This window comes from Phoenix dactylifera, unplaced genomic scaffold, assembly GCF_009389715.1.
Source record: "Phoenix dactylifera cultivar Barhee BC4 unplaced genomic scaffold, palm_55x_up_171113_PBpolish2nd_filt_p 000437F, whole genome shotgun sequence".
NCBI classification, from domain to species: domain Eukaryota; kingdom Viridiplantae; phylum Streptophyta; class Magnoliopsida; order Arecales; family Arecaceae; genus Phoenix; species Phoenix dactylifera.
The window spans coordinates 335,678-350,145 of record NW_024067872.1 but is presented as its reverse complement, the minus strand read 5'-3'; the positions used below and the strand labels follow the sequence as shown (position 1 = coordinate 350,145).

General features: G+C 36.0%; 1 long non-coding RNA gene across 1 annotated transcript; it reads right to left on the bottom strand.

Moving 5' to 3' along the window:
• Positions 1–9,662: 9,662 nt before the first annotated feature.
• On the bottom strand, positions 9,663–10,874 carry LOC120106034. Its single transcript, XR_005508267.1, has 2 exons — positions 10,718–10,874; positions 9,663–10,579 (listed from the first exon to the last, which is right to left on the bottom strand). It is a non-coding gene; the product is annotated as an uncharacterized LOC120106034 (long non-coding RNA).
• Between the last annotated feature and the right edge of the window lie 3,594 nt (positions 10,875–14,468).

Sequence of the window (14,468 nt, the reverse complement as noted above, 5' to 3'; positions counted from 1 at the left end):
CACAGATGCATGGTCACCCTAGATGAATTATCCTGAGTGGTGAGCCGCAAAAGAGGCCACCCAGTCGGCCGCACTGTTTGCCTCCCTGTAGACGTGTGTGTGTCCCACGAGAGGCTATCCTTGTCTAAAAGGTTGCGAACATCACGTAGCAGCAAACTCGAACTCGCATCAAGAACCCGGACCTAGATCCACTTTATCATCGGGGTCGAGTCTCCCTCAAGTATAATGCAGTCCGAACCCATCATCTGCTTCAAAATATCCTATCTTCCTTTGGATACTTTGGTATTGCAATGGACATAACTTGCATAGCAATCTCCTCTGGAATTATTTGATACAGCTGGCCGCAGTTCCAAGATTTATCCCTATCGAGCAGATGAGGAACCTTCCAATCCTTCTGATAGAGAACTGGAATACTTTGAGATCAATTGGTCTTGTGATACATTACTTCTCAAACCATCATCAATTTGTCCGACTGGTATGCCCATTTTGAAGCAGCGCATAAGGCCTTCCAGATTGCTGATATTCCTCTCCTGGGATGATATTTTGTATTTCTGTACTTAATTACAAATATAGTGACTATAAAAATGATTCTAAGGTTGCTACCTGAGAATATAAAGGAACTCTGATCACAGATCACTCTTTACTTCATGATTCATATTAAGATTTAAAACTTGTATTCTTCTATGTAGTGATTAGTAAACCATTCGATGGTCGCAGAATGAAATGCGAAAAATATGTTTTTGCAGGTCACTCTTTATTTCATTAGTTATAACAATGCACAAAATGTATCATCATGCATATCGATCCTCAAACTATTTTGAGATCACAATGTCAAATATTAAAAATTTGATTTAAAAAATGATCATCCTCTTGTTCACTAATTATTCTAATAAATTTTACATGCCATATATATGCCACACATATGGTGGCCAAGTGACCATTCCAAGATTGCCATATGAAAGTGAAAAAAAATGATCAGCTATGTTAAAATTTAAATTTCATCCTTAACTATATATTATCATTCAACGGTCCCTATATCAAGCATGAGAAATGTGTTTTCTTTGTGGGAGGTCACCTTCTAGTTCGCTAACTATAGTGTGACCCAAATTTCATATTCCCATCTAGTGATTACGAAACTATTATGGTATCAAAGTGTAAACCATAAAAAGTAAAAGTCAATAACATGTTCCCTCTAGTTTATTAATTGTTCTAAAATCTAAATTTTATATTGGATAAATTATGCTTTTAGCCCTCTTAGTTTAGATCGGATTTTTAACAAGTTCCTAAACTTCAAAAAACTCAAATTTGGTCCCTATTATTTTGCCACTATTTTAATATGGTTCATCCTCCTGATTTCGGTTATTATTTCTCATCAAAAATTTTCGCTGGCATTAACCAGTTATTACGTAGCCGACTACATGTATATAAACCACTTAGATAGATGATTACACGGTCGATTGGTGATGATGTGGCATCCCTTTTTTTTTTTTGGTCGGAACTACTCTTAGCATATGGGTGATGATGTAGGATAACAAATAGAAATTTTTATTTTGATGACGTGGCATACAAGTGACGACGGGGCATGCGTACTAACCCGAAAACCATTTTACATTTACTGGATTAGTTGAATTATATTAATAGTTAAAATTTGTGGTTTTTCTTATTGTGGCCAAACAACCATTCTATGGTCATTATCTAAAGCATTTGAGATGAATTTTTTCATAGGTTGTTTTTTAATTATTAATATATTATGACCAAATTTAATCTTGCGCTATAATGACCATAAAACTATTTTGGAATTGCAATACTAAACAAGCATATCAAATTTAAAAATAGATCTCTATTTGATCCTCAATTATTCTAACTTTTTTTTTTTACAACGGCTGCTTATACTACTCTAGCTTGAGTATAACCAATAGAATCAAGAGACAATAAATGACAAAGTAATGGAGTGGAGACCCTCTGGAGTGTCCAAAGGACCTCGCTGGAATGCTGAGCAGCAAAAAAGGCGACCCAATCCGTAGTTCTGTTCGCCTCAGTATGCATGTACGGCCTGAAAGAACCTGCAGTTGCCTGCCATCCTCCAGATGTCATGCAAGAGAGGGTTGTCACCCCTCCTTGGCTCTCCTAGTCGAATCCAATCGATCACGATGGCTGAATCCCCCTCAAGCAAGATGCATTGTGCCCCTAACATTCTGGCAGGATTCTTACATTCAAGTTATGTATTTTAATATTATCGATTCCATGTATGGTAACCAAAAAACCATTTTATGTTTGCTAGATGAGACTGGGAAAGAAAATTTGAGAAGAGAGCTCTTTATGATTCATTAGTTATATTAAATTCAAATTTTACTGATTAAGTTTTTCAGCATGCTATTTACTATTTCACTACTATTTTCATTATATTAAATTCATATTTCATTTTCTGACGCCCAAATTAGTCTTGATTTGGGCCAATGTACTAGAAGCAAGCGAGGTATGCTATTTGTCTGTAAAATAATCGGTAAAAACAAGAGAAAATGTATTGCAATTAATTTAAACAAAATTGCAAAATAAAAGAACTCAGATACGCTGTTATTGTCAGATGATAATCTGACAGTCGAGATGCGCCTTGCATCACATGGTGCGTTGTTCGTCCTCATCGCCCACTTATACCACCGAATTTTGTTTAGGGTTCAAGGAAACTCGAACTCTCGACTAGAGCATTACACAAGGAGCTATGAAACCTCTGAGCTAACCAGCTAGCCACAACCCCGTGTTGTGGATTGTCACGCGCAAAACTATTAAATATCTAACCGACGATTCCCAAATTTCCAGCCAAATATCATGAGACGATCCTCGAACTATTTTGAGATCACAATGTAAAATATTAAAAATTTGATTTAAAAAATAATCTTCCTCTTGTTCACTAATTATTCTAATAAATTTTACATGCCATATATTTGCCACACATATGGTGGCCAAGAGACTATTCCAAAATTGCTATATGAAAGCGAAAAAAAAAATGATCAACTACGTTAAAATTTAAGTTTCATCCTTAACTGTATATTATCATTCAACGGTCCCTATATTAAGCATGAGAAATGTGTTTTCTTTGTGGGAGGTCACCTCCTAGTTCGCTAACTAAAGTACGACCCAAATTTCATGTTCCCTTCTAGTGATTACGAAACTATTATGGTATCAAAGTGTAAACCATAAAAGTAAAAGTCAATAACATGTTCCCTCTAGTTTATTAATTGTTCTAAAATCTACATTTTATATTGGATAAATTATGCTTTTAGCCCTCTAAGTTTAGGTCGGATTTTTAACAAGTTCCTAAACTTCAAAAAACACAAGTTTGGTCTTCTATTATTTTGCCACAATTTTAATATGGTTCGTCCTCCTGATTTCAGTTACTTTTTCTCATCGAAAATTTCTGTTAGCATTAACCAGTTATTACGTAGCCGACTACATGTACAATAAACCACTTAGATAGATGATTACATGGTCGATTGGTGATGATGTGGCATCTTTTTTTTTTTGTCGGAACTACTCTCAGCATATGGGTGATGACATAGCATAACAAATAGAAATTTTTATTTTGGTGACATGGCCTATAAGTGACGACGTGGCACGTGTAGTAACTCGAAGACCATTTTAATTAGTTGAATTATATCAATAGTTAAAATTTGTGGTTTTCCTTATTATGGCCAAAGAACCATTCTATGGTCATTGGAGATGAATTTTTTCATAGGTTGTTTTTTAGTTATTAATATATTATGACGAAATTTAATCTTGCTCTATAATGACCATAAAACTATTTCGGAATTGCAATACTAAACAAGAATATTAAATTTAAAAATAGATCTCTATTTGATCCCTTAATTATTCTAAATTTTTTTTTTATAACGGCTGCTTACAATACGCTAGCTTGAGTACAACCAATAGAACCAAGAGACAAGAAATGACAAAGTAATGGATTGGAGACCCCCTGGTGTGTCCAAAGGACCTCGCTGGAATGCTGAGCAGCAAAAGAGGCGACCCAATCCGCAGTTCTATTTGCCTCACAGTATGCATGTACGGCCTGAAAAAACCTGCAGTTGCCTGCCATCCTCCAGATGTCATGCAACAGAGGGTTGTCACCCCTCCTCAGCTCTTCTAATCGAATCTAATTGATCACGATAGCTGAATCTCCCTTAAGCAAGATGCGATGTGCCCCTAGCATTCTGGCAGGATTCTAACATTCAAGTTATGTATTTCAATATTACCGATTCCATGTATAGTAACCAAAAAATCATTTTATGTTTGCTGGATGAGACTGGGAAAGAAAATTTGAGAAGAGAGCTCTTTATGATTCATTAATTATATTAAATTCAAATTTCCTTCTCTAACACCCAAATTAGTCTTGATTTGGACCAACATACTAGCAGCAAGCGAGGTATGCTATTTGTCTGTAGAATAATCAAAGAAATCAGAGAAAATATATTGTAATTTATAAAAGCAAAACTGCAAAATGAAAGAGCTCAGATATGCTATTATCGTCAGATGATAATCTAACAGTCATGATGCGCCCTGCATCACATGGCGCGTTGTTTGTCCTCATCGCCCATTAATACCATCGAATTTTTTCTAGGGTTCAAGGAAACTCGAACTCTTGACCTGAGCATTACTCAAAGAGCGATGAAACCTACGAGCTAACCAGCTGGCCACAACCCCGTGTTGTGGATTGTCACGCAAAAAACTATTAAATATCTAACCGACCATTCCCAAATTTCCAGCCAAATATCATGAGACGATCCTCGAACTATTTTGAGATCACAATGTAAAATATTAAAATTTGATTTAAGAAATAATCTTCCTCTTGTTCACTAATTATTCTAATAAATTTTACATGCCATATATTTGCCACACATATGGTGGCCAAGAGACTATTCCAAGATTGCTGTATGAAAGAAGAAAAATGATCAGCTACGTTAAAATTTAAATTTCATCCTTAACTATATATTATCATTCAACGGTCCCCATATCAAGCATGAGAAATTAGTCTTGATTTGGGCCAACATACTAGCAGCAAGTGAGGTATGCTATTTGTCTGTAGAATAATCAATATAAATAAGAGAAAATATATTGTAATTAATAAAAACAAAATTGCAAAATAAAAGAGCTCAGATATGCTATTATCATCAGATGATAATCTGACAGTCGTGATGCGCCCTGCATCACATGGTGCATTGTTCGTCCTCATCGCCCATTAATACCACCGAATTTTTTTAGGGGTTCAAGGAAACTCGAACTCTCGACCTGAGCATTACTCAAAGAGCTATGAAACCTACGAGCTAACCAGCTAGCCACAACCCCGTGTTGTGAATTGTCATGCGAAAAACTATTAAATATCTAACCGATCATTCCCAAATTTCTAGCCAAATATAGTAATTTTTTGGTAGTGCTAAAATTGCCTAATTACTTCCTTGTAAAACCAAAATGCAGCAGGACGGAGGTGGCAAAAGGAGAATTCGCTTTCTTTTGTATGAATTTACTATTGAATTATACAAAAGTTGTTTTAAAAGCTGTGCAACAGATAAATAAAAAAAGTTTAGTGTATTTTAAAATCTATACAAGATGCAATCCAACAGCCAATGTCCAATCATTCTTTCACACGGAAGAAACAACTGGACCTAATGCATCATCTAGATGATGAAGGACTTTCCAAGATAGTTCTTGTTAGTTGCATCAAACCTAGAATTTGCTTTGGTAGAGATCAAAGCTGACTACATATATAAACCACTTAGATAGATGATTACATGGTCGATTGGTAATGATGTGGCATCTTTTTTTTGTCGGAATTGTTCTCAACATATGAGTGATGACGTAGCATAACAAATAGAAATTTTTATTTTGATGATGTGGCATATAGATGACGACGTGGCATGCATAGTAACTAGAAGACCATTTTACGTTTATTGTATTAGTTGAATTATATTAATAGTTAAAATTTGTGGTTTTCCTTATTGTGGCCAAAGAACCATTCTATAGTCATTATCTGAAGCATAGGAGATGAATTTTTTTAATAGGTTGTTTTTTAGTTATAGTATATTATGACCAAATTTAATCTTGCCATATAATGACCATAGGTCCCTATTTGATCCCTCAAATTTCATGTGACCATCTAGTGACCATGAAACTATTACGGTATCAAAGCGTAAACCATAAAAAGTAAAAGTCCATAACATGTTCCCTGTAGTTTATTAATTGTTCTAAAATGTAAATTTTATATTGGATAAATAATGCTTTTAGTCCTCTAAGTTTAGGTCTGATTTTTAATAAGTCTCTTAATTTCAAAAAGCTAAAATTTGGTCTCCTATTATTTCACCACTATCTTAATATGATCCGTCGTCCTGATTTCGATTACTTTTTCTCATCGAAAATTTCGGCTGGCATTAACCAGATATTACGTAGCTGACTAAATATATAAACCACTTAGATAGATGATTACATTGTCGATTGGTAATGATGTGGCATCTTTTTTTTGTCGGAATTGTTCTCAACATATGGGTGATGACGTAGCATAACAAATAGAAATTTTTATTTTGATGATGTGGCAAATAGATGACGACGTGGCATGCGTAGTAACTAGAAGACCATTTTACTGGATTAGTTGAATTATATTAATAGTTAAAATTTGTGGTTTTCCTTATTGTGGCCAAAGAACCATTCTATAGTCATTATCTGAAGCATAGGAAATGAATTTTTTCATAGGTTCTTTTTTAGTTATAATATATTATGACCAAATTTAATCTTGCCATATAATGACCATAGGTCTCTATTTAATCCCTCAATTTAATTGCAATACTAAACAAGCATATCAAATTTAAAAATAGGTCTCTATTTGATCCCTCAATTATTCTAACTTTTTTTTTTACAACGGCTGTTTACACTACTCTAGCAAGAGACAAGAAATGAGAAAGTAATGGAATGGAGACCCCCTGGTGTATCCAAGGGACCTCGCCGGAATGCTGAGCAACAAAAGAGGCGACCCAATCTGCAGTCCTGTTCGCCTCATAGTATGTACGTACAGCTTGAAAGGCCCTACAGTTGCTTGCCATCCTTTAGATGTCATGCAACAGAGGATTGTCACCCCTCCTCGGCTCCTCCAGTCGAATCCAATCGATCATGATGGCTGAATCCCCCTCAAGCAATATGCGCTCTGCCCCTAATATTCCGGCAGGATTCTAACATTCAAGCTATGTATTTCAATATTATGGATTCCATGTATGGTAACCAAAAAACCATTTTATGTTTGCTAGATGAGACTGGAAAAGAAAATTTGAGAATACAACTCTTTATGATTCATTAATTATATTAAATTCAAATTTTACTAGTTAAGTTTTTCCGCATGCTTTTTACTATTTCACTACTATTTTAATTATATTAAATTCAAATTTTCTTCTCTGACACCCAAATTAGTCTTGATTTGGGCCAACATACTATCAACAAGCGAGGTATGCTATTTGTCTGTAGAATAATCGTTAAAAATAAGAGAAAATATATTGCAATTAATTAAAATAAAATGGCAAAATGAAAGAGCTTAGATACGCTGTTATTGTCAGATGATAATCTGATAGTCGTGATGCGCCTTGCATCACATGTTGCATTGTTTGTCCTCATCGCCCATTAATGCCACCAGATTTTTTTTGGGGGGTTCATAGAAGCTTGAACTCTCGACCTGAGAATTACTCAAAGGATAATGAGACCTACTTGCTAACCAGCTAGCCACAACCCCATGTTGTGAATTGTCATGCGGAAAATTTTTGAATATCTAACCGATCATTCCTCAACAGCCTGCCACAACGCAAAAATCGCCATCTTTCCCAAATTTCCAGCCAAATATAGTAAATTTTTGATGGTGCTAAAATTGCATGATTACTTCCTTGTAAAACCAAAATGCAGCAGGATGGAGGTTGCAAAAAGAGAATTCACTTTCTATGCATGAATTTACTATTAGATTACATAAAAGTTGTTTTGAAATCTGTGCAGCGAAATAAATAAAAAAAATCCATACCCGTCAGATATGGTCTGCCGCCTTAACATCATAATAATAATAATAATAATAATAATAATAAAATAAATAAAAATAAAAAAAGTTTAGTGTATTTTAAAATCTATACAAGATGCGATCCAACAGTCAATGTCCAATCATTCTTTCACACGGAAGAAACAACCAGACCTAATGCATCATCTAGACGATGAAGGACTTTCCAAGATAGTTCTTGTTAGTTGCATCAAACCTAGAATTTGCTTTGATAGAGATCACTTTTTTTTCCACCTCTAAATTTCAAATGATGAGCACGGAATATGGACTAATATTATCTCAATGATTAAGACATCTAATAAGGTTTTTGAGTGTAAGGACATCTCCTTTAAACAAGGGGGTTAGCAAGACAATGAGAAAACACTAATGTTTGAGACTTAGAAGTAATATTGCATGCATGAGGGCTCAAAAGCGTAACAGATATGTAACTTTTGTTTGGTCGAAGGGATCGTGCATTCCATGTAAACTATGTCCTCTCACTGCCATTCCCATGCCCATCCTCTCTCTTAAGAAAGAAAGGTGATGAAGTTCCCCTGCTTGAGTCGGAAGAGGAGACTGATTCTGGTTCTTTCTTGACTTTGACGGGAGGCTAGGAAACCCTAGCCTCCATTACCTATAAAGCCCGACTCCCACCCTCTCGAGGCATCAGTTGACTGTCGTCGTTGGAAAGATAAGAAAATAAAAAAGAAATTTGCTCGGCCCTACCGCAGTCGCATCGTTACCCGGAGATGAGGCATCGTGGTCTCCCACCTTACCGGCACCCTCTCTTATTCTATTATTTTCTCATGCAGCCACACCAACAAGGATCCATTGTGAATTACTAGAATATAACCGGATTAAATGTCCCCGTCCTGGTTCCTTCTTTCTTGTTCCACCTACTTGATTGTGATTCGAAGCTGAACGGATGGCCGAGACCCTTTTACATTTACTAGATGAGATGAATTATATTAATAGTCAAAATTTGTGGTTTTTCTTATTGTGATCAAAGAACCATTCTATAGTCATTATTTGAAACATGGGAGATGAATTTTTTCACTGATTGTTTTTTAGTTATTAATATATTATGACCAAATTTAATCTTGCCATATAATGACCATAAAACCATTTTGGAATTGCAGTACTAAACAAGCACATCAAATTTAAAGATAGTTTGAAAAATGAAAGAGCTCAGGAACACTGGTATCGTCAGATGATAATCAGATGGTCGTGATGCGCCTCGCATCACACGATGCATTGTTGTCCTCATCGCTCATTAGTACTGCCATTTTTTTTGCAGTGAGAGAAGCTCAAACTCCCGAGAGCTAAGGACTCCTCACTAGGGATGGCAATCAGGTCGGGTCGGATATAAACGGGTCGGGTCAGATGCAGGTCGGCTCAGAAAATCATAAATCTGAACCCGACCTGCTTATTAAACAGATCAGTAATTACAATATGAATCTGTCATGTTTAATAAACAGATAATCCGACCTGACTCATTTAACCTGTTTAATTAACAGGTAACCTGTTTGCCAACCCGAAGGCAAAAAATGAAGCGAAAGCGAGGATGGAGCCATGAAGGCCTCAAATAGAACAATGATATATATAAGCACTTAAATGTTAATGAATTCTGGCTCTGAGAAAGGTTAATGATTGGTAGAAAAAAGGTCGGTATTTTAGATCATGAGAAATAAGGGAAAAATTATTTTGGGATTTTGTATAGCTTGGCAGGCTCGACAACTCTAATAGGCTCCTGGTGGTACTAACCTGAGATGATGTGAGATAAAGCTGCCATAGGCTTACAGGTCACTGTTCTAGATTTGCCGAACACACAATCAATTTGCATGAAGATATGATGGTTCTTGTAATTGAATCAAGATAATTTCAAATCTATCAAACATCTATGGTAATGGATTATAGATTTCATATTCTGAAAACATGTTGAGCAACAATATCTTACATCACAAAAGCATCTTTTTTTCTCTCCATGTACCAACAGAAGATTACCTAAAAGATAAATTTTAGGATTCATAACATTTTTAAAAAACCATGAATCTTTTTAGGCATATGAAATACAGATAGCTCGAGAGATACAAACATCCGTTGATGGAAGCACCAGGATACAAGGGGATTATCATCAGAAATAAGGTGGACGTCAAGGTAAAACTTAGTATTGCTCACCATATCTCTCAACATCCCAAATACCATAACATCAAAACCTCAATTATCTCAGACGGAGCTAAAACCTATACCATAACCTCAGAATCCTGATATCTAAAACCCTAGGGTGACTCAATAACCCTAGTATTCCCATCAAAAAGATTTGTACCTTTTGATCGTCCATCCATGCTTTCGGGTTTTCTTGATAGATTAATCCATGACAATAATTCAACCCATCGTTCAAGAATCATCGCTACCAAAACTCTCAAGATAGAGTTCGAGGAAAGAAAGAAGGCGACGGGGGGATTTGGAGAGACTCACTCGAGACGGCGCGAGGCTGTTCATTTCCGCGATTGCGACCTCATGGCTTCGTATCTACAAGAAGAGGGAGAAGAAGCATCAGCGGCCGCCGCGCATGCCATTCCACGGTGATAACAAAACTGCTCACGATCGGGCGAGAAAAGTACTATCAAAGAGAGACACCATCGAAAAGAAGAAAGCTTCGAAGCAAACCTTTTTGGCGAGTTCGAGTCTAGAGTCCTCCGCCCCGGAGGCAGCCCGATACGACGAAGACGAGGACGAGGAAGCCATTCCGTTCGACCCGGAGGCGAAGGAGCAGGGTTGCCCGAGGTGCATTTACCAGCAGCAAGCGAGGCATTTGTGGGCGGAATAATCGGTAAAAATAAGAGAAAATATATTGTAATTAATTAAAACAAAAGGGCCAAATAAAAGAGCTCAGAAACGTGTAATTAATTAAAACAAAAGGGCTCGGAAACGCTGATATCAGATGATGATAATCTGACGGTCGTGATGCGCCCTGCATCACAGGGAGCGTTGTTGTCCTCATTGCCCATTAATATCACTGATTTTTTTTTTGGGATGATTGAATTTGGAACTCAAGTGCTCAGGATTATTCGAAGAGGTATGAGACGTACGCGCTAGCCAGCTGCGCCACCACCCCGAGTTGTGGATGCTTACGCGAAAATATATTAAATATTTAACGGATCATCCCCCAACTGCCCAGATACCTCCATCTTTCCTAAAATAAAATATAAAAATTTATTAATTATAGTCATTATCTTGCAATATTAATTTGTTTGTAAGTTCTTAACCCTTATATATCAGTATGAGATTATAAAAAATAGCAAAGGAAGGTTCTCCGAAGGGAGCCATAGTAGGATGGAATGTTTAGAAATAGAGCAAAAGACTGCACTCGAGGTAGAGAGCGCTTGAAGTGGGCAGTACAAAGGAGGTTATTTGACCCCCCCCCCCCCCAAAAAAAGAAAGCAAATAGGAGAAATAAAAACTAGAGTCTATGAAAAGAAGCATCAGCCATAATTGAGTTTATGACTTGCTATAGCAGTGCGGGAGTAGAATCAAAATCTCCATTCTTAATCAAACCCATACTTGCAAGACGATCAACTAGCTAATTCGCTTCTCTGTAGACATGCGAGGCTGAAAGCAAGGGGTGAATGTAAGTATCTAAATTTGAAGATGTCTTGCAGTTCCTAGTGGTCCATATGATCATAGTTGCTGAATCTCCTTCCCAACAAATTTTATCAATATCGAGCTATTTAGAGTTAAGTTTCTATATAATTATTTCATTATTGATAATTATATAGGGATTAGAAGCTTGCGACCATATGACTCTTAAAACTCATGCAAATTCTATAGAAAAAAATTGATCCCCCAGAGATCTATTTTGTACCGTTGCATAATGGAAATATACCACTCAAAACAAAGCTTAGGTGGGATAAATTGATAACATGCCATTATAGGGGAGTTCTCTAATCAACACAATTTCTATGTTAGCATTATTATGTTAGCTTTATCTTTGGCAATGTTAGCTTTACGTAGCAGCAAACTCGAACTCGCATCAAGAACCCAGATCTAGATCCACTCTATCATCGTGGTCGAGTCCCCCTCAAGTATAATGCAGTCCGCACCCATCATCTGCTTCAAAATATCCTATCTTCCTTAGGATACTTTGGCATTGCAATGGACATAACTTGCATAGCAATCTCCTCTGGAATTATTTGATACAGCTGGCCGCAGTTCCAAGATTTATCCCTATCGAGCAGATGAGCAACCTTCCAATCCTTCTGATAGAGAACTGGAATACTTTGAGATCAATTGGTCTTGTGATACATTGATTCTCAAACCACCATCAATTTGTCCGACTGGTATGCCCATTTTGAAGCAGCGCATAAGGCCTTCCAGATTGCTGATATTCCTCTCCTGAGATGATATTTTGCATTTCAGTGTACTTAATTACAAATATAGTGACTATAAAAATGATTCTAAGGTTGCTACCTGAGAATGTAAAGGAACTTTGATCACAGATCACTCTTTACTTCATGATTCATATTAAGATTTAAAACTTGTATTCTTCTATGTAGTGATTAGTAAACCATTCGACGGTCGCATAATGAAATGCGAAAAATATGTTTTTGTGGGTCACTCTTTATTTCATTAGTTATAACAATGCACAAAATGTATCGTCATGCATATCAGTCCTCGAACTATTTTGAGATCACAATGTCAAATATTAAAAATTTGATTTAAAAAATGATCATCCTCTTGTTCACTAATTATTCTAATAAATTTTACATGCCATATATTTGCCAGACATATGGTGGCCAAGAGACTATTCCAAGATTGCCATATGAAAGCGAAAAAAATGATCAGCTACGTTAAAATTTAAATTTCATCCTTAACTATATATTATCATTCAACGGTCCCTATATTAAGCATGAGAAATGTGTTTTCTTTGTGGAAGGTCACCTTCTAGTTTGCTAACTATAGTACGACCCAAATTTCATGTTCCCATCTAGTGATTACGAAACTATTATGGTATCAAAGTGTAAACCATAAAAAGTAAAAGTCAATAGCATGTTCCTCTAGTTTATTAATTGTTTTAAAATCTAAATTTTATATTGGATAAATTATGCTTTTAGCCCCCTAAGTTTAGGTTGGATTTTTAATAAGTTCCTAAACTTCGAAAAACTCAATTTGGTCTCCTATTATTTTGCCACTATTTTAATACGGCTCGTCCTACTGATTTCGGTTACTTTTTCTCATCGAAAATTTCTGCTGGCATTAACCAGTTATTACATAGCCGACTACATGTATAAACCACTTAGATAGATGACTACATGGTCGATTGGGGATGATGTGGCCTCTTTTTTTTTTTTTGTCGGAACTACTCTCAGCATATAGGTGATGACGTAGCATAACAAATAGAAATTTTTATTTTGATGATGTGGCATACAAGTGACGTTGTGGCATGTGTAGTAACCCGAAGACCATTTTACGTTTACTGGATTAGTTGTATTATATTAATAGATAAAATTTGTGGTTTTCCTTATTGTGGCCAAACAACCATTCTATGGTCATTATCTGAAGCATTTGAGATGATTTTTTTCATAGGTTGTTTTTTAATTATTAATATATTATGACCAAATTTAATCTTGCTCTATAATGACCATAAAACTATTTTGGAATTGCAATACTAAACAAGCATATCAAATTCAAAAATAGATCTCTATTTGATCCCTCAATTATTCTAACTTTTTTTTTTACAATGGCTGCTTATACTACTCTAGCTTGAGTACAACCAATAGAATCAAGAGACAATAAATGACAAAGTAATGGAGTGGAGACCCTTTGGTGTGTCCAAAGGACCTCGCTGGAATGCTGAGCAGCAAAAGAGGCGACCTAATCCGCAGTTCTGTTCGCCTCACAGTATGCATGTACGGCCTGAAAGAACCTGCAGTTGCCTGCCATCCTCCAGATGTCATGCAAGAGAGGGTTGTCACCCCTCCTCGGCTCTCCTAGTCAAATCCAATCGATCACAATGGCTGAATCCCTCTCAAGCAAGATGCGTTGTGCCCCTAACATTCTGGCGGGATTCTTACATTCAAGTTATGTATTTCAATATTATCGATTCCATGTATGGTAACCAAAAAACCATTTTATGTTTGCTAGATGAGACTGGGAAAGAAAATTTGAGAAGATAGCTCTTTATGATTCATTAGTTATATTAAATTCAAATTTTACTGATTAAGTTTTTCAGCATGCTATTTACTATTTCACTACTATTTTCATTATATTAAATTCATATTTCATTCTCCGACGCCCAATTTAGTCTTGATTTGGGCCAACGTACTAGAAGCAAGCGAGGTATGCTATTTGTCTATAGAATAATTGGTAAAAACAAGAGAAAATATATTGCAATTAATTAAAACAAAATTGCAAAATAAAA